At 39.0% G+C, this 19,569-nt stretch overlaps 1 long non-coding RNA gene and 1 pseudogene across 1 annotated transcript; both read left to right on the top strand.

Moving 5' to 3' along the window:
* Positions 1-3,350: 3,350 nt before the first annotated feature.
* On the top strand, positions 3,351-15,058 carry LOC107570704 (uncharacterized). The gene is made up of 3 exons (XR_001607071.1): positions 3,351-3,364; positions 13,318-13,324; positions 14,980-15,058. It is a non-coding gene; the product is annotated as an uncharacterized lncRNA (long non-coding RNA).
* Positions 15,059-16,074: 1,016 nt separating this feature from the next.
* Positions 16,075-18,442, top strand: LOC107570701 (piggyBac transposable element-derived protein 3-like; annotated as a pseudogene).
* The last annotated feature ends 1,127 nt before the right edge of the window (positions 18,443-19,569 follow it).

The raw sequence follows: 19,569 nt of genomic DNA, 5'->3' as shown, positions 1-19,569 counted from the left end.
TGCAAAGTTTCGGGAATGATGCTGGATTCTTTCTGGAAATATCAGTGATAAGCAATGGATGAGACAAAAATGCCTCAGTGATTTATTCTGGAAGCGGTCCTGGCCAAACTTCCACAGACAGCGCGCGTCCTGAGCGAGATCCAGTTCACGGACTAAAAGCGTGCGTAAACTTTATTGAGATCGGGACATATCAACCAGTAATTTAATTTCCAGTAACAGATGGAAGAAAGTTCAGAAATGAATAGTATGCGATTTATGACAGAATATTCCCACAACTGATCGTTTATTTTTTCCTCACGTGTCTCACCACAATGATTCAAAACGGACACATTTCAAGTGACAGGAAAAAGACACAGAAAACTTAAATGAACATCAGAAAAGCAGCGTGCACATTTCTGGTTAAAAATGAAAGGCCATCAACTGACACTTAAAATGGGAAACATCGCCATTCAAATCAGCAGCAAGAAAAGCTCCACAGTTTAGTAAACGCAGGCAACCTCTTTGAGTTATTCTTCATTGTGCTGTATTGACACAATGCGTTGCAATATGGTAGCGCATTGTTTTGATGCATACATACGAAAAAGTTTTTTTAACACAAACATAAGAACACATACAGATACACCGGATTCACAGTTCCTTCAAGGTTTTAGTTGGCCCGAGCTTTTGCTATAAACAGAAAAGATTCCCAAAACATACTAATAACATGTTCTGGCCCTGGTGAGAAGAACAGACACTATTCATCTTTATTCTTTGAAAAAATACAGAAAAGCTCTTTTCTGAATTGGTCACATATCCATGAAATTGTCACATATCTGTCACGGAGCGGTCAGGAAAGACACACCGTGTGAACGAGGGTTTGGGTCCAAATGCAGGCTTTATTTACACTGCTGGGGAAAACAAAGTAAAAACAGAAAACAAACAGAGCTGAGACTCTGAGACACAGGCTGAGAACAGATACAGGAATCTGACGCAATGCGGCCACCTCTGGCTGCGTCAGTCACCGAAACAAACATTAATCATCCGCCCCGAGTGGCGTGGGGAAGGCGCCTAAATAGTCCTCATGACGGGCCACAGCTGTGAGAGAGTGAGTGTGTGCACAGGTGTGTGGAGTGCAGGTGATGGAGTCCCGGATGGGCGACAGCTGTGTGTGTGTGTGTGAGTGGGTGCCCAGGTGTGTGGTGTCAAGGTGACGGAGAAAGAGTCCGGGAGGATGGGAGATGGCGACCTCTGGTGGTGAGAGGGAGAACACCAGACGCCAGCCCCTGACAATATCTAAGAAATTGTCACATATCCCATGAGCTGTAGTAACTCTGTTACCCTAGCTGTCCTGGTCAGCTAGGAAAGTAGATGTATGTGCTAACATATGTTGAGTGTCTGTTCAAAACAAATCTATATTTCATCTCTGGAAGCCGTGCAAAATCAGCAAACACTTGTGAAAGCATTTCACTACATTCCTTGACATGTTAGAGATAGATGATACCCTTAAAATCCAAACATAATAGCGTGTCTCCTATTAAGTTTTCACGATGCATCATACATCCTTAGGCAAGACCAGTTGCATTTCGGACATCAAATGCAGACATTGGAGAATACCATGAAAGAACACTTCAATCATTTCTTTGGTTACATACCCTAAGAAGGAATCATTCAAATTGTGTAACACATAAAAGAAACATTTAATACCTAAAAATATTGCTTGATTAATACCTTTATTATAATCACTCATGTCAAATCACTCAAAAAAGGATATGTATATGTACCTTCAAAAGTGACACAAGACCTGTTTTTGGCATTTAATCATGAGTCTTTCTTTTAGTGCTGTTAGCTCTCTTGACAACAAAAAAATATTTTGAATAGGGTTTAGGTCATGTCTATCTGACTCCTGATACTTTGTGTTAAAATAAAAAAGTCAACACAAGTATACAGTTCCACAGGGCTCAGTAATAGGGCATCTGCCAGTTGAGTTTCCACTGTCACTACCAGGGCTTGATCATGCCCATTTGGGGCCAACAGCCAGGGATTTTCGGCTTGCCGAATACCTTGGTCCAAAGCGGGCCAACTGGGGCTTGAAGAGTGGTCATAAACAAAGGCACAAACTACCTTTTACTACCGTTTACAGAGTTAGAAATAGATAGGTACAGCTGCTCATGTTCCATGTTTTCATATCAAGCAAATTGTACTTGTACCCCTAATTCTAAATAAAGATTATTACCTTCCAGAGCATTGGTGAAGTGGAAAAAGACTCTGCTTCCATCAATCAGGCCTCCCCATAAACTACACAGTCTATTACCGAACTTCCAAAATCCTTTGGGCTCAGTCCTCTGGTCGCTGAGTTCCCAAATCTGGTGGTTACAGAGCTAGCAATCAAGGACCTACACACCCTAGAATGGACCACCCACTCGTTCTCCCCCCTCCTGTGTCCCGACCATAGGAAATAATCCGTAGGAAACCCCGTCATCCTTGCTGTTTCCATCCAGCTTGTTGGCTCCTCCCTTTCACTGGCTTCACTTGGCACCCTGGTCCTCAGCTTGATCTAGGTGCTTTGATTCCTTGGCTCCACCCCAGTCTGTTGGCCCATCGGCTTCACTGTGGTCCTTCATCCTACATGCACAACTGGGCTCCCTCTTCCCTCTCAACCTCTGAACACTGGGGGCCCCCAAGGATGTGTGCTGAGCCCCCTCCTCTTCACTCTGCTGACCCACGACTGCACACGTCACACAACTCCAACCTCCTTATTAAGTTTGTGGATGACACGACTGTAGTGGGTCTCATTAGCAACAGAGATGAGACAAACTACAGGAGCGAGGTGAGCCACCTGGCCGGGTGGTGCAGTGACAACAATATCTCTCTGAAGGTGGAGAAGACGAAGGAGATTATTGTTGACTTCAGGAGAGTGCGCACTCAGCATGCTCTTCTGACTGTCAATGGTGTGACTGTGGAGAGGGTGAGCAGCACCAAGTTCCTGGGTGTGCACATCACAGAGGATCTCTCCTGGGCTGACAACACCGCAGCACTGGCCAAGAAAGCACAGCAGCATCTCTACTTCCTCTGCAAACTAAGAAGAGCCAGAGCCCCGGCCCCCATCATGTGCACCTTCTACGTCTCACCCGAAAAGCCCTCTGCATTGCAGGTGATCCCAGCCACACGACACACAGCTTCTTTAGTCTGCTGCCATCAGGGAGGAGACTGCAGAGGCTCCAGGCCAGGACCAGCAGACTGAAGGACAGCTTCATTCATCAGGCTGTCAGGAAGCTGAACTCCCTCCTGACCTTGCCCCCCCTCCCCTCTTTTGCCCCACGCACCACTTAACTCTGACCCTCTGACAGACTCTCCCACTCCCCTCTCCCAAATACACACACACACTGTCAATTTAATCAGTCTGAATAAGCTCTTTTGCACTACAAATCATTATATCTGCACTGTTATTTACTTCACTGGTTTGCACTCTATATGCCATGTGCCTTGTGCTGCTTTATATATTTTTTTACATTTTACCTTATTTGTATATTTGTATAGTTGTAGTTTATATTTAATCTGTATCTATCTGTATTTATGTTCTACTGTTAGTGTTATCTGTATGCACCAAGAGTCTGAGAGTAACACAATTTCAATTCTCTGTGTGTATGTGCTGTATATGTGGAAGAATTGACAATAAAGCAGACTTGACTTGACTTGACTTGAACCCACCTTGATCACTCTGGGTCTTTGTCCCTTTGGCTCTGCCTGGGTCTCCACTTCGGTCAGTCGATTCCTTGGTTCCACCTGGATAAACTGTTGAGCCTCCACTCTGGCTCCTTCCTCCATCAGCTCTGTCATGGGCTATTCTTCCACCAGCTGCTCCAAGGTTATCTCCTCGATTTTTGGCTCCTCCATGGACTTTTATGACCAAGAGTCTCACCCTTCTTCCCTCCACTGTACAGAGTATATCCCCCTCCCTCCACTACTGTGTAGTTTTAGTTTACCGTGCCAGGAAGTACCTACTGGAATCGGTGTAATGCAGCGTTCAAGTTCAATTTCTGTTTTCCTGTTTTCCTTTTTTCCTGGTTTCTAATTTATTGCCACAGTGATTTGGTTTCTTTTGTTACTAGCTATGCTCACACCATGTTTAGCTACTCTTTACCATTTAGTATTGAATCCCTCATTTTCAGGCAGTCCTTAGTTGTCTTTATTTTTCTTCAATGCTCATTGATTATAGTTTTTGTTTTGTCTTTTTAAGATTATAAATACAAGGCTGTAGATCCTCTGCTCCTCTTTCCTTCATCTGGCCAGTGTAACACATTAGTGCTGTCACATTATTTTGGTAATTGAGTAATTGGTTGACTATTGACAGTTAATCTTGTAGGATTCCGGCCTTCAAGATATTGAAACCCTTGAATCTATAAACGGACACAAACGAACATTGAATCTATACATTCCACCGGGAAAACTAAAGGTTCTTCTCTCCAGCCATCTGCAGTCATAAAACTACGTACAGGGTCAGCTCAGGGTCTCAGCAGTTCCTGTCTCTCTCTGCTTATATTTACAAGAAACAATAAGAAAAGACCCTACCCCATCTGAATTCATTTAAGCAACAGAACGTCAGTAGGTTTCGTGACTGGCTTAAGCATAAATAAACCATCTAATGGACCACGAAACAAAGAACCTGGTATCCAGAATCACACGGACCTCATGACCGCTTAACACATAAATTGATAATCCCTTCAACAAAAGAGACTATTTTATAGCTCCCTGTCCAGCAGGAGAAACTTGACAGACTCTCATGCTCTGACACGAGGATGACCTCAGAACATCTCCCCTTTTCCCCCTTTTTCATTCCAAAAAAAGGACACACCCTTTTCTCTCTTTTCGGTCAGGCAAAGGGACACAAAACTTACAACAGACAATTTCAACAGATAATAATTTATGCGCATAACAGGGCAACTAGATTCACAAATAATATGTTGTATGTCTTATATATATGCTTGATATTTTGTATTTTGTATTTAATCTGTATTTATGTTATCTGTATGCACCAAGGGTCTGAGAGTAACGCAATTTAAATTCTCTGTGTGTATGTGCTGTACATGTGGAAGAATTGACAATAAAGCACACTTGACTTGACTTGACGTGTTTCATGTAATCAGTGCAAATTTAATCAGTGTTTTATTACCCTTTTTAGGAAATAAGGATATTAAAATGTGTGTAATATGTGAAGTTTAATCTTGAACGAATGGAAACGACAAATGCAGAATGTTGAAATGAAGTAAACTTTAATAGTATGTACAATACTTGCTTTTAAGAGACGTTATAGGAGTATTAACACCAACTTTTATAGATGGTGTCCTCATGTGATGAATTGAAGCCTCTTGTTAATGTATGCACGCTCCGCCTTGCAAGAAGTCGATTGGAAGATCGCGTCGGGGGACGGACTTATGTAGCGGAGCAAAAACCCAATGCAAATTTTTCCCTTAAAATTATACATTTTCTCAGTTTAAACATTTGATATGTCATCTATGTTGTATTCTGAATAAAATATTGAAATTTGAAACTTCCACAGCATTGCATTCTGTTTTTATTCACAATTTGTACAGTGTCCCAACTCTTCTGGAATTGGGTTTGTAGATAAGCAGTCAAATTTAAGACAAAATTCTCTGCTCTGTAAATTCTTAAGCTGAATTTACATCACTCGTGAAAACGAGGTAGAACTATGAAACTCAGAACTCCGTTAACATAATTTTCTTCCTCTGAAACTGTGTATTTGTGTTTTAGCTTAGTTTGATGTAATCTAGAATAGCCAATAAAGTTTCATTTATAAAGAATAATGTTGGTGTCATATAATTTCAAGGTTAAAACCTTTGCCAAAAGATCCTTGCTTGCTGCCTAGCTCGTAGCTTACTCATAATAATTACCCTTCTAAGAGATAACAAATTATCATAAGTGTGTTGACCGTGACCAGGAAAACACATATTTAATTTGTTAAAATATACTGAGAATCACCGGCTCGCTGGACGACCCTTGATTTAAAGTGTGAACTATCAAATTTAGAATCAGTTCGAATCAGGTTGAATTAGGCTCTTCAGATCCTCTTCCTCTAAAACCTGAATTAATAATTAATTCCCTTACAACTGAGTTAAAATTCCTTACAATCTAATAATTTTATTTTGGTAAGAAAAGGGGAACAAGACACTGCGTACCCTAGAGAACACTATGGAGGAATGCCACCAGCATGACCAGTGTCTGAAGCACAAGTCTAAACACAACAAAGAACATGACATTTGCCGGCGACAGCCTATAATGTCACTACTGGTGTGTATAAAACTGTGAGTATAAAAAGGGCACACGGCATTCACTTCTTTTCTGAAGGAGATGTTCGTAACACACGAAGCATGGCAAGAAGACGTAGTTTCTCATTGCACTTCTTAGGCAATCATGGTTACAAGCATAACCTGATATGTTCCTTTTCAGATAGGAACTGGCACTGCATCCCCTACAGCATGCTATAGGGAACAAAATACCCACTCCGCTATTTGTCTTATTGACTGACACAGGGGTGTCCAAACTCGGTCCTGGAGGACCACTGCCCTGTAGAGTTTAGCTCAAACCAGCTCCAACACACCTGCTTTAATGTTTTTTGTATGCCTAGTGAGACCTTGATTAGCTGGTTCAGGTGAGTTTAATTGGGGTTGCAGCTAAACTTTGCAGGACAGCAGCCCTCCAGGACTACGTTTGGAGACCTCTGGTCTGACATTAAATTCAACTCCTCTAAATAAATCCCTGTCCTTAAGGTATACACCAACACTAAAAACTGTAACAGAGAAAGTCCTTGCTTAATCCTTCTCAGAAAGGCTTAACCATAGGCAGAGCTCATGGCTTGGTATTCCTGAGAATACCTTTAAGGGAATAATGTCACTGACTGGAGATCTGAGAACAGAAGCTTCAGCAGGATGACTCTCTTAAGCCAGAGGAGGCCTAAGTTCTGTGGTCAGGACATCTTCCAAGGAGGCTCACAGAAAGGCTAGTGACCTGGAGTTGCTATTCAGGCAGAAATCTCCAGAGTGAACATCTCAAAAGGATGACCCTCTAGTGAGAAGAGACCTAGTGACTTTCTATTCTAGAAGAAGCACCCCAGGAAGACCACAGAGAACCTAGCCACCTGGCACTACTACCTAAACGAGCTCTAAAGGCTGAAATCTCAGTATGACGAGGCTATCAGGGAGGCTTACGGATATCCTAACAACTAGATATTGCTCCCCAGCAGCAAATGCCTCAGTAGGACAACTCTCAAAGTGAAAGGAGGCATACTGTTCAGTTTGTCTTGTCTTTTTGTACAACAGATTGAATGTCTTTTTTTTATTTTTATCTGGGATCCACTGCTGTGCTCAGTTTGAAAAGGCCTTTATATCTAAACATAATGCACAGATATTAATTTGTTTGCAAATGTTTAACCTGAATATGTACTCTTAAAATGTAATTACTTATTTTTGTCATATTGTGCTCCTGTTTCTAGGACTATGATGAAGAAGAGATGTCAGTCGGCCTGTTGAGCGTGATCCCTGAGCTGAGGACTCTAGAGCCATACCTAACTCACTGCATTTAATACCATGTCTACTGCAATCATTTTGGAAGGTACAATTGTTCAGAACAGTGTGTTGAGACTGCCTTTGAAGTGGAGCATTGCTACACTGTAAAAAGTAATGAGTTGAACTTACTTGGAAAACCTGTGGAAACTGATTGCCTCAAATTTCTCAAGCAAATTAGTTTATCATTTTTGAGTTAATAAAACTTACTGTAACTTTGTATAGGTAACTTGTGTATATGTAACAAATAAATGCCCTATTGTTGTGCTAACAATCTGTTTTCTGTCGTTGTTAATACAAAGACAGAAAACAGATTGTTAGCACAACAATATGTATAGTAACCTATACATATACACAAGTTACCTATACAAAGTTACAGTAAGTTTTATTAACTCAAAAATGATAAACTAATTTGCTTGAGAAATTTGAGGCAATCAGTTTCCACAGGTTTTCCAAGTAAGTTCAACTCATTACTTTTTACAGTGTAGCAATGCTCCACTTCAAAGGCAGTCTCAACACACTGTTCTGCATCTGAAAAAGAGCCGAGAACAGACATGAATGCATCGCTGTGAGTGCCTTCAACTCCCTTAGCAGCCAAACGCTAGCACTATTCCTAAAGAGAGAGCTGAAAATTGTATCTTACCTAGCTTCTTTGAAAAGTTGAAGGCATTCCACCCAGATGCACGTCCCTTGAGAATATAGGGATGGTGTGAACAAGGTTTTAATTGAGAAATCCTCATAATGCATGCATTCAGCTCCCAAGAACTAAATGTGCATGCACCTCACTCGTACACAGACGAAAGGTCTTGTGGGGCCAGTTGCATCAACTTATACACTATGTTAAGACTGTGTCTTAAGAAGTAGTTTGATGAATTTACAGTTAACCCGTTTATCTTTTCCAAATGCAATCAAACTGATCTACCTTTTTATGGAAATTACTTTAAATTATTTCTTCCAGACTGGTCATCATTTTGTAGATGACGAACTTTTAAGACTAGTCTAAGCAGTTTATGCAAGTTCAAACACAAGAGCAATTTCAAGGTGCATTTTCAAGCTTTTCCAACACTTTACAGCTGTGGTAAAATACATGTTTCCATACATACTTCACTTTAAATCAGATGTTATTGTGCTATTAAAAACCACCTGTCTGGATTGCACTGCCTAATATAAATAGCCAACATGCAGAATATAAATTACAAATTTAAAAAAAGAAAGAATTAACAGGGTATCTGCAGGATTTTAAAAATAAAATGTAAGGCTTTTTAAGACCTGCACAAATAAAAGGAATACTTTATGAGCAGAGTAGGGCAATGTCTATGATGGTAACATATTAATGACTGGTACCATAAAATGACTGTAAAAAACATAATTTGCAGTTCAAAAGCAGGTTTTTCACAAATACAAAACATTTTATAGAGTAATAAACCTCACATTTCAGCCTTTAAACTATTTTTAAGAACAGGGATTAGTCAAAATTATAAATTATCTTAATTTAAAACACACACATCTTGCTTTGTTAATCGTTTGGATTTTTGAAGGCACCTTTTATTTATTTTGAACAACAATAGCAAATTGCCAGCAGGTTTTTGACTTTTTTTTGTTTGTTTACTCAATGAAATCATACCCTTATGAAGTTAATTGTCACATTAAGCCATGTCATGATTCTTGTCTTTTCGTCCTCAAGTTTTAGACCTCTTGAAATTATAATAAAAGTCTTTTCTTGTACAGTTTAAGGCATTTAAGTCTTTTTATGTCCTTAAATGTTATCAAGTTGATGCGACAATAACGATTAATGTCGATTACGTTTTTGTGTGGGGGAAACGACACGTCATATTCATGACATTCTTCACATTGGTTATTTTAGTAGTAAGCTATGAAAAACAAAATGGTTATTTAATTTGGGATTAAAACATACAGAAAATGAGCAATAAACGTTCCCCATTACTAGTTGTGGAAATTTCAATTCTTTCAAGTGATTTGTTCATTTTCAGTTTGTTCACTAAAATGATTTGTTCACTGATTCGTTCAGTGACCATTTCTTCATATTAAATAAATACGCCAGCAGGTGGCGAAAAAGAGTGTCTTATGTGTTATGTATTAAGTCAACAAACGTATCTATCTATCAGTCCGTCCATCCGTCCATCATCTATCTATCTATCTAAGCAATAGTAATAGTGATGTTTGCTTCAGCATTTACCACTAACACCAGGGTACTTACACCTTTTCCAAAGTAAAATTCAAGCACTTTCAGGGTGCATTTTCAAGATTTTCCAACACTGTGTTACAACTGTGGTAAAATACATGTTTACATACTTGAGTTCTTCACTTTAAATCAGATTTTATTGTGCTATTAAAAAAAACACCCGCGCCGCATTTTGACATTGTTTTGTTTGTTTATTCAATGAAATCATACCCTTATGAAGTTTAACCATCACATTAAGATATATGATTCTTGCCTTTCTGTCCTCAAGTTTTAAGCCCTCTTGAAATTATAATAAAGTATTTTCTTGTACCGTTTAAGGCATTTAAGTCTTTTTATGTCCTTAAATGTTATCAAGTTGATGCGACAATAACGATTAATGTCGATTACGTTTTTGTGTGGGGGAAACGACACGTCATATTCATGACATTCTTCACATTGGTTATTTTAGTAGTAAGCTATGAAAAACAAAATGGTTATTTAATTTGGGATTAAAACATACAGAAAATGAGCAATAAACGTTCCCCATTACTAGTTGTGGAAATTTCAATTCTTTCAAGTGATTTGTTCATTTTCAGTTTGTTCACTAAAATGATTTGTTCACTGATTCGTTCAGTGACCATTTCTTCATATTAAATAAATACGCCAGCAGGTGGCGAAAAAGAGTGTCTTATGTGTTATGTATTAAGTCAACAAACGTATCTATCTATCAGTCCGTCCATCCGTCCATCATCTATCTATCTATCTATCTATCTATCTATCTATCTATCTATCTATCTATCTGTCCGTCCGGTCATCTATCTATCTATCTATCTATCCGTCCATCATCTATCTATCTATCTGTCCGTCCGTCCGTCCGTCCATCATCCATCCATCCATCCATCCATCCATCCGTTCATCTATCTATCTATCTATCTATCTTCCATCCATCCATCCGTCCATTATCCATCCGTGCATCCATCCATCCGTCCACCTCTGTCCGTCCGTCCGTCCGTCCATCATCCATCCATCCATCCATCCATCCATCCGTTCATCTATCTATCTATCTATCTATCTATCTATCTATCTATCTATCTATCTATCTATCTATCTATCTATCTATCTATCTATCTGTCTATCTGTCCGTCCGTCCGTCTACTTTTCTGATAGACTTCATTGCCTTCAAAACAACTAATTTTTAAAACTACTTTAAATTTCAAACTACCTCAAACTCAAAACCTTCAAACATTAAGCTTTTAAAACCTTTTCAAACTTTCAGGTCTGGCTTGAAAATTTGTCTTGACAAACCTTTTTGTCTAGTTATTGAATAAAATGATTGGGCGGCAGTTGTATATAAGAAATCTTAGTTTGGCTTTGGATATAGTTATTATACCTTGTTATTTATAAGTTTTTTATAAATTATGCGAATGTTTATATTACAGTTTTTCTGAGTCGCTTTGGTGCATTACTCGTGTCATCCTTAATATTTGCAAAGCAGTATGTGCATTTCTCAAAACAATTCGTACAAACAGCACCACAACATGGATAACCTGCAAAAGCCTGTAACTTACTCAAAATCTTTAGTTCATCTCTCAACAGTAAGTATTTATGTCAATGAATATATCAGTGCCATCAGAATGAAAAGGCCTTGTGTCATTGTTCACAAACTAGATAGTCAAAATGCTTAGTCATGTTGTCAATATAACAGTGCACTTTGTTAGTATTACCTAAAGTAAACTATGGCAACAGTTTGGATGACAGTTACTGTATTGAAATGCAGAAGGCTGCACTTCGTATGTATGCCATATATCCATTTCAAAAGTACAAATTTACACATTACTGTATGTGGGATATTGATAGAAAGAGACTGGATAGGATTCACAGTAACACTTTACTAGTGGTCTGACAAAAAAAAATGTCAATGTGATATAGAAAAGAAATATGGGCACAAAGGTGAAAATAAAGAAAAATTAGAAAGGCAAATACAGGAAACACCCCTTAGGCAGAACTTTGCTCATGCAGCACTGTTTGAGGAACTGCAGTGCAGTCTGTCTACACCTGCTGACGTGCCAGTCTGTCGGTCCATCACAACAAATATCTTCCCTTGCAATGCAATGTGGAATTGGAGTCAAGTGAACCATCTCACAACTTCATATACGTGGCTGAGGCTGGCTTCAACCTGAGCAAAGCAGAAGGTGTGGTTGAAATGTCATCGGCCACAGAGCTACTGTTGATTTACCAGGCCAACAGGGAGGAAATATCCATTGTCCGCCATAGCTTCCTGCTCTGCCATCACCACCCGGCCGCCCCGCTCTGCCTGCTCCGCCATGGCCCCCCCACTCTGCCTGTTTCGCTTCATGGGCCTGGCCCTCCATCCCTCCACCTGTTCCGCCTTCACTCTACCACCCTCCTGGACTTGTTGGGTTTTGTTTGTGTTTGTTTGGGTGTCTGGAGCCACCTTTAGATGGGGGGGGGATATGTAATGTGGGGTTTGGTGTTTGGGTTTTGTTTCTTGTTCATGTTTCATGTCTCTTATTTTGTAATTGTTTTATGCTGTTAGTGTCATGCTTCCCTTGCCCTCTTGTCTTCATGCTATTGTTTCCTCTGTTGATTGTGTCATGTTCTGATTGGTTGTCTTAGTCATGTGTCTTGTTTCCCATTGGTTTGTTCTTGTCATGTGACCCTCTTGTTTGCTATAAGTAGCCATCATGTTGCCGTTGTAACCCGCTGTCGGTGAGTCTAGTCTGTTCATGCCTCATCAAGTCTGTGTTTCTAGTCTTGGAATATGTTTGTATTTTGGATTTCACCTTGTTTGAATAAACTGCACATGGGTTCTTCACTACGCTTGCCTTCAGTGGACTGAATCGTTACACCAAGTTTGTTTTCATGTTAGAGTTCAAACAATAATATCCGTTCTATTTTTGGAGAAAAAAAAAGGTCTTAAGATGTTTTAAATATAAAGACAAAACATCTGATGACATGCATGTCTTTTTATGATTTTTAGAGGTTTAATTCAAACCAAATACTGCTAAACTGCCCATACTACTTCATAAGATGTATAAAAAATTAAGGAAATATATGGTTCAGGGCCCGTATTCACAAAACATCTTCAGGCTAAAAGTAGCTCATAACTCGCCGATTTAGGAGAAAATCCTAAAAATAATGGGCGTGTCAATCCTACATTTGGGACTTCTAAATTTTTGCTCTAAGATTGTTTCACAAAGCGTTTTATCACTAAAACTAGCTCCTAAATCTGTGACAGGTTAGGAGTAGTGAAGAGGACTCCTAAGTCACTAAGACCAAGCCACAAACTATCCTAAAATAGCTGTTGTCCGCAATCTGCCTCAGAACCTAAACATTTTAGAAACATTTGCTGATAATGAGTTTTTATAAAGGTATCACCTTTGGTTTTGGAGGTTACCCAACTCCAGATATTCCTTTGATTATATCCCAGTTGGGCAAGAATTAACAGCTTGCATCCTGTTTGGTTTTCTTTTACGTTTGCATGTCTTTATCAGCCATGATTATTCTACTCCGTTAATTAAAAGGCTGTTTGTATGCATATTCACTAATTATGAGAAGCACACATGTAAGAGGCTGACAATAAGATGAACATATACTTGTTTAATTAGTGACACGTAGCCTGCATTTTAAAATCTCTATTTGAATGTGGCAATTAGCAGTTTTATTTTTAAACCTTTATTTGAATATGGCAACATAATATTGTGCTCTACGATATTTCTATGAATAAATCTCTGACAGAGACTATCAGCCAATCACTGTGTGCATAGTTAATAAGCTTGATGACATCATCCATAGCAACAAGGTCAACCCCGCCCTCTTACTCTTAGCTTAAGACTTCTCTCTATTCCTTAGTACAAGTTTGTCTCAGCAGCTTTGTGAATAGGTTTTAAGAGAAAACTCTTAGCTATAAACTTTTACTGCTATTTAGGAGAACTCTTAGTGGTAAGAGAAAATGTTTATGAATACGGGCCCTGGTCACTCAAACCATGTATGGAAATGAAAAAGTGTCCTTACGTGCTCACCATTGGAGCCTGGATGTCATCTAGTGGAAACGTTTGGTACTGCGCCCAAACAAAATCTGACTAAATGCTCAATTTGAGACATCAACCTAAAATTTGGAACAACTTTTCCCCCCAAAATTTTCCTGCAGTTTTACAGTAAATTTTTTTTGCAAATATACATATATACATAAAATATATTTTTTGCCTACACATTTTACATACAAATTTAAACTGAACTTTTTTTATTTTACTTTCATAACTTTTTCTCTTCTACAATCTGCCAAGTTTCCCTTTAAAAACAGACCAAGTATTTAAGATATATAAAGTTGCAAATGTCATTTTGGAGTTTATGGGACTGACAGTTAAGGGGTTAAAGGGAAAATTGAGAATGAAATGACAAAAAAACTAACTATCTTACTATACGGATCAATATTACTGTCCAAAAATATAGACTAAACCCAATCCCTACCCCTAAACCTAACCCTACCCATAATTTATTCCTAAAATCAGTGTGAAATGATAGCTGATTAACAAGGGTGTAGAAGAACCTAACCCTGATTGTAAGCCTAAAACAGACATTTCCTGAAAAGTTATCCCTCAATTCTGATTGGTTGATTGGAATTTTGTTCCAGGATCAACAAGGATGTTGATCGAGGAACATGTTGTACTTGGTGAAATCATGCTCACCCCGACTATACAGGTACTTAAGTAGAAATGCCTGTACCTGATGGCAGGTGTTGAAGTCCAGACCGGATTCTGCGGGCTGCAGGAGTGCGACAGAGAGAAAATCACCGACCGTTTACTGGAGAGACAAACCATCTGAACAAGACTGAACGTAAACATATTTTCATTTAACCCTCAATCTCTCCTTGGGGTCAATATGACCCCAATCAAGCTTTCCTTAGTTAAAAAAAATGGTTCCCTTCATCTCAGTGAAATAAGATTTTTGTGACTTTTCTACATTTTCTATCTATATTAACATAAAATTAATTGGGCTTCATTCGGTTGTTCTGAAGGTATGTATTTTTATTTTTTACTAATCTGGTATTTGGGGTCAATATGACCAAAATTGAAAATGAATGGGAAATGCAAAAAAATATATATATATAAATATATTTTTTTCATTTGTAAAAATAAAACAATAAATATGGCATAAATCTGAACATTTCCATACAGAAATGAAGGTCTGGTACTAGAGCACAAATGCAATGTAGAAAAGACATGCTCACAGTTGTATTTGTGGTTTACGAGGACTCTCCATAGGCGTAATGGTTTTTATACTGTACAAACTATTTTCTGTTGCCCTACCCCTAAACCTACCCCTTACAGGAAACTGCTGGCAATTTTTGAATTTCATAAAACACCGTTTTGGTGTTTTATGAAACCGACACAGGAAGTGTCCTCATAAACCATGTTTACGTTGTAGTACCCATGTCATTATACACATTTGTGTCCTCATAAACCATATATACCTGTATACACACACACACACACTCAATAGAACCTCACTCTCATACACACACACACTCAGTAGAACCTCTCTCTCACATACACACACACACACACACACACACAGTTCTGTCATGACAACTCTCTGAGGGATTGGCATGATATTGTACATGACAATGTTAATGTATTTGGTCTTGGCAGAATAGATCTGCTACGCTGCTGCTGCTGCTGCAGAGCAAGTATACCGAGACTTGCTACTGCCAATACATCCACAACATGCTGCTGTGAGCATGTAAGAAATATTACATACATGAAATAACCCCCATAGTGTACATGAATCACCTCGAAGCAGATCTCTACAGGTGGAGCTGGGGAAGGTGGAGGGTTTCTGAAACAAGCTGCAACTGCTACGGTAAGCCCGAGTCAAATATTTGAATGCTGAGCAGCGAGCTCATTGGCTACCGATACAGGAGAGAACCAGTCAGCGGTGACATGTGATAATGATGTCATTAGGTCAGATTGAGTTAGATCTATTGGACTGCGCCATCTAGAGTTTCATGCCAGAACTCTGTATGTATGATTGTTACAGAGAGCATTTGTATCAAATTTGCCCAATGAAATCAGCCACACATGCAGAACACGTGTGAGTGAGACCTAATTCATGCACATGCGCACACACACATGCAGAGAGACCAAGAGAGAGAAGAAACAGAGATGAAAGACAACTGACCTTTTCCAATTTGAGAAAGTTTGTTGAGATGTAAGAGCTGTGTCTGTGTTTTGAAAACAAAGAAATTGTTCCCACATAAAAAATATAAAAGAACGTCTTTGGTGTCCTGCACATGGTTCATTCTGTGCTGGCAGTATGGCAAAGAGGTACACTCTCCTCGAGACCCTGGACTATGTGCTGGATTCCAGCGAAAATGAAGAAGGCCTGAAAGACTCTGAGCCAGAGGACTGCAATCCCCCTGAAGACAACACAGGGTTGGAAGAGGAGTACCATGAATCGGACGAGGACTGTGAGGAGGCAGATGCAGACCAAACCTTCAGTTCTAAAAATGGGCAAATAACCTGGTCTACTACTCCACCTCCACAGGGGCCAGGGAGATCTTCAGCTGCATGAGTTACAAAGCTGACTCCTGGACCAACAAGGTATGCGTGCTCTTGTGTAGAGGACATAAAGTCAACTTTTTATTCTTTTTTCCATCAAGCATCCAAAGCATCTTGGTGGAGATGATAAATGTTGAAGGAAAGCATGTATATGGTGCTGACTGGAGGGATGTGGATTGGACAGATATGGATGCATTTATTGGTCTGCTCTTTCTTGCGGGAGTTTATCGCTCCAACAATGAGGCCCTGTCCAGTTTGTGGGAGGCTGAAACTGGGCGTGCAATTTTTCATGCTGTCATGCCACTGAGAATATTTCAAATTTTGTCAAGAGTCATCCAATTCGATGACAGGGCCACAAGACCTTCTCGGCGTGAAAGTGACATGCTGGCACCAATTCGGGATCTGTGGAATTTATGGGTTGAGCGTCTCCCACTAATGTTCAACTCTGGTCTGGACATAATGGTCGATGAGTGCCTGGTGCCATTTCGAGGTCGATGCTTGTTCAAGCAGTGCATGCCTAGTAAGCCGGCGAAATATGGAATAAAAATCTGGGCAGCGTTTGATGCCAGGACGAGCTATGCATGGAACATGCAAATTTACACAGGCAAGCCACGAGATGGACAGCCAGAGAGAAATCAGGGCATGCGTGTGGTCCTTGATTTGACCGCTGGACTCCAGGGACACACAGTCACGTGTGATAATTTCTTCACTTCTTATGCTCTTGTCCAGGAGCTCCTGAAAAGGAAGTTGACCATGGTTGGCAGAGTTCGCAAAAACAAACCTGAACTCCCACATGCTCTTCTGACAACGAGAGACAGAGCTGTGTTTTCCTCTCGTTTTGCATTCACTGAGACACACAGTCTTGTGTCATACTGCCCCAAAAGGGGTAAAAATGTGCTGTCACAAGGATGCCAAAATCAGTGACAGGGAGGACAAGAAGCCAGAGGTCATCTTGGACTACAATCACTGCAAAGGCAGAGTTGACAACCTTGACAAGGTATTTACAAATTTTATGATTTGATGCATTATTTTGCTAATTTTTCAAAGTTGATGATAGAGCGAGTGGCATTTATTTTGCCAGTAGATATACTAATTTGTGTGTGTGTGTTTGAAATATTGCAGATGGTTGCAACCTACAGCTGCAAGCACAAGACAAATTGTCGGCCAATGCTTGTCTTCTCTACAATCCTTGATGTTTCGGCCATAAATGCCTTTGTGGTGTGGAGAGAAGTCAATCCATCATGGGAGAGAGGGAAGAATATGAAAAGGAGGCTCTTTCTAGAGCAGCTGGGGAAAGCTCTGGTGTCCCCTCACATGGAGCGACGGCAACACCTGCCTCATGCACCAGCCTCTGCATCAATCCTAAAGAGACAACAGATTCTTCCGACGCTCCAGGGCCCTCCACTGAACCTCCACCATCAAAGAAAAAAAGGTGTCAGGTTTGTCCATGGGCCAACGATTCGAAAACTGACAAGCAGTGCGCAAACTGCAAAAGAGCCATTTGTGCTGCTCACACAGTGTTCTTGTGCCGGATGCGCGTGGACTGATTATTGTCTTACCATGTGTTTTACATGTTTTTTTGTTGGTTGTTATTGATTTTATGTTCAGTGTTCAGAATGTGATTGTAAGAAATGTTATTGTTATTCATTCAATATTCACTCTTCAGTCCGGTTCATTTCTGCATATTGCTGTTGGTTTTATTTACATATGATTTAATTAATTTCTTCTATTTACTAAAATTAATTATCTTTTACACATGGTTCATTAAAATCAATAATATGCAACTACAATCTGACTCGGTCTTGTCCTTTAGGTGTGTCTTATGTGGCATTTTCACATCAAATTTCTGTGGCATTTTGTAAACACAGACATTTCAAAATGCATCAAAAACTAAAAAAAAGTACTATTTGAAAGAATATTTATTTGTAATGTTTTCTAATGTTTATATATACATAAATTCACAACATGTGTCGCAAAAGTTGTGATAGAAGCAGTTGGCCACATCCAGTAAAATGAATGGCTCTCTATGGCCCTCTGCTGGTCAAAACTATTTCTTTCTTACTGTAGTACTTTAAGGTTTATCTCTAACCAACAGATGGCAGAACTCTACACCTAAGACCTAGATCAATATCCAGAAACAACTTCAATTCAATTTGGATAATCATTTAAGTGATTTTTTCATAAAAATGTAATATTTCACATTCAAGCTATTGGTATAGTTGAGGATTTTTGTGGTAAATAGGTACAAAAGTACTTAATATCTCCCTAAACACAACATTAATGTATAGATGAGAAGTAAATGAAAAATTGATATATTATTTGTATGATTAAAATGTATATATTTTTTACAATTACGTCATCAATTATTGACCCCAAATACCAGTAGTGTAATCAGGAAACGTGGAGCATATGAGGATTAACAATTGATTAGATGGTTGTAAAGGAAAACAAGACCAAAACACTAAGAAAATGACCACAGCGATGACATTATTGGAATATATACAGGTGCATCTCGATTAATTAGAATGTCGTGGAAAAGTTAATTTATTTCAGTAATTCAACTCAAATTGTGAAACTCGTGTATTAAATAAATTCAATGCACACAGACTGAAGTAGTTTAAGTCTTTGGTTCTTTTAATTGGGATGATTTTGGCTCACATTTCACTAAAACACACCAATTCTTGATAAATTAGAATACTTCATTAGACCAATAAAAACCCAGAGCAAAGACTTAAACTACTTCAGTCTGTGTGCATTGAATTTATTTAATACACGAGTTTCACAATTTGAGTTGAATTACTGAAATAAATGAACTTTTCCACGACATTCTAATTTATTGAGATGCACCTGTACATACTGAATTGTGATTGGCTACATAACAAACACTAATTATTTACTGTTGTGAGTAGTTGTTGCTTTGTTAGACCTGTTTATGTAAATGATTGATGTTTATTCCTGACCCTGGACCACCAATTATTTGCTTGTTACTTTATTAAAGGCCCGTTCACACCAAGGACAATAATGATGAAGAAAGGGACTTGTGTTGGATGGAAGGCGGCAGCAGCACAATAATCATTTTGTCTTGATTATCTTCTTTTCATAATCTTTGGAAGCCAAAACTGAAATTGAAACTATTACAATTTATTTCACAGCCCTTCAATGAACAATTGTATTTGTATCAACTATTAACAAAGCTTCATAAAAGCTGTAAAACATTTCCATATTTCTCTTAAATTTGCATGGTTAAATG

Source organism: Sinocyclocheilus grahami, unplaced genomic scaffold (genome assembly GCF_001515645.1).
Source record: "Sinocyclocheilus grahami isolate Dianchi unplaced genomic scaffold, SAMN03320097.WGS_v1.1 scaffold1494.1, whole genome shotgun sequence".
Taxonomy (NCBI): Eukaryota; Metazoa; Chordata; class Actinopteri; order Cypriniformes; family Cyprinidae; genus Sinocyclocheilus; species Sinocyclocheilus grahami.
This window is presented reverse-complemented; position numbering and strand designations above follow the sequence as displayed.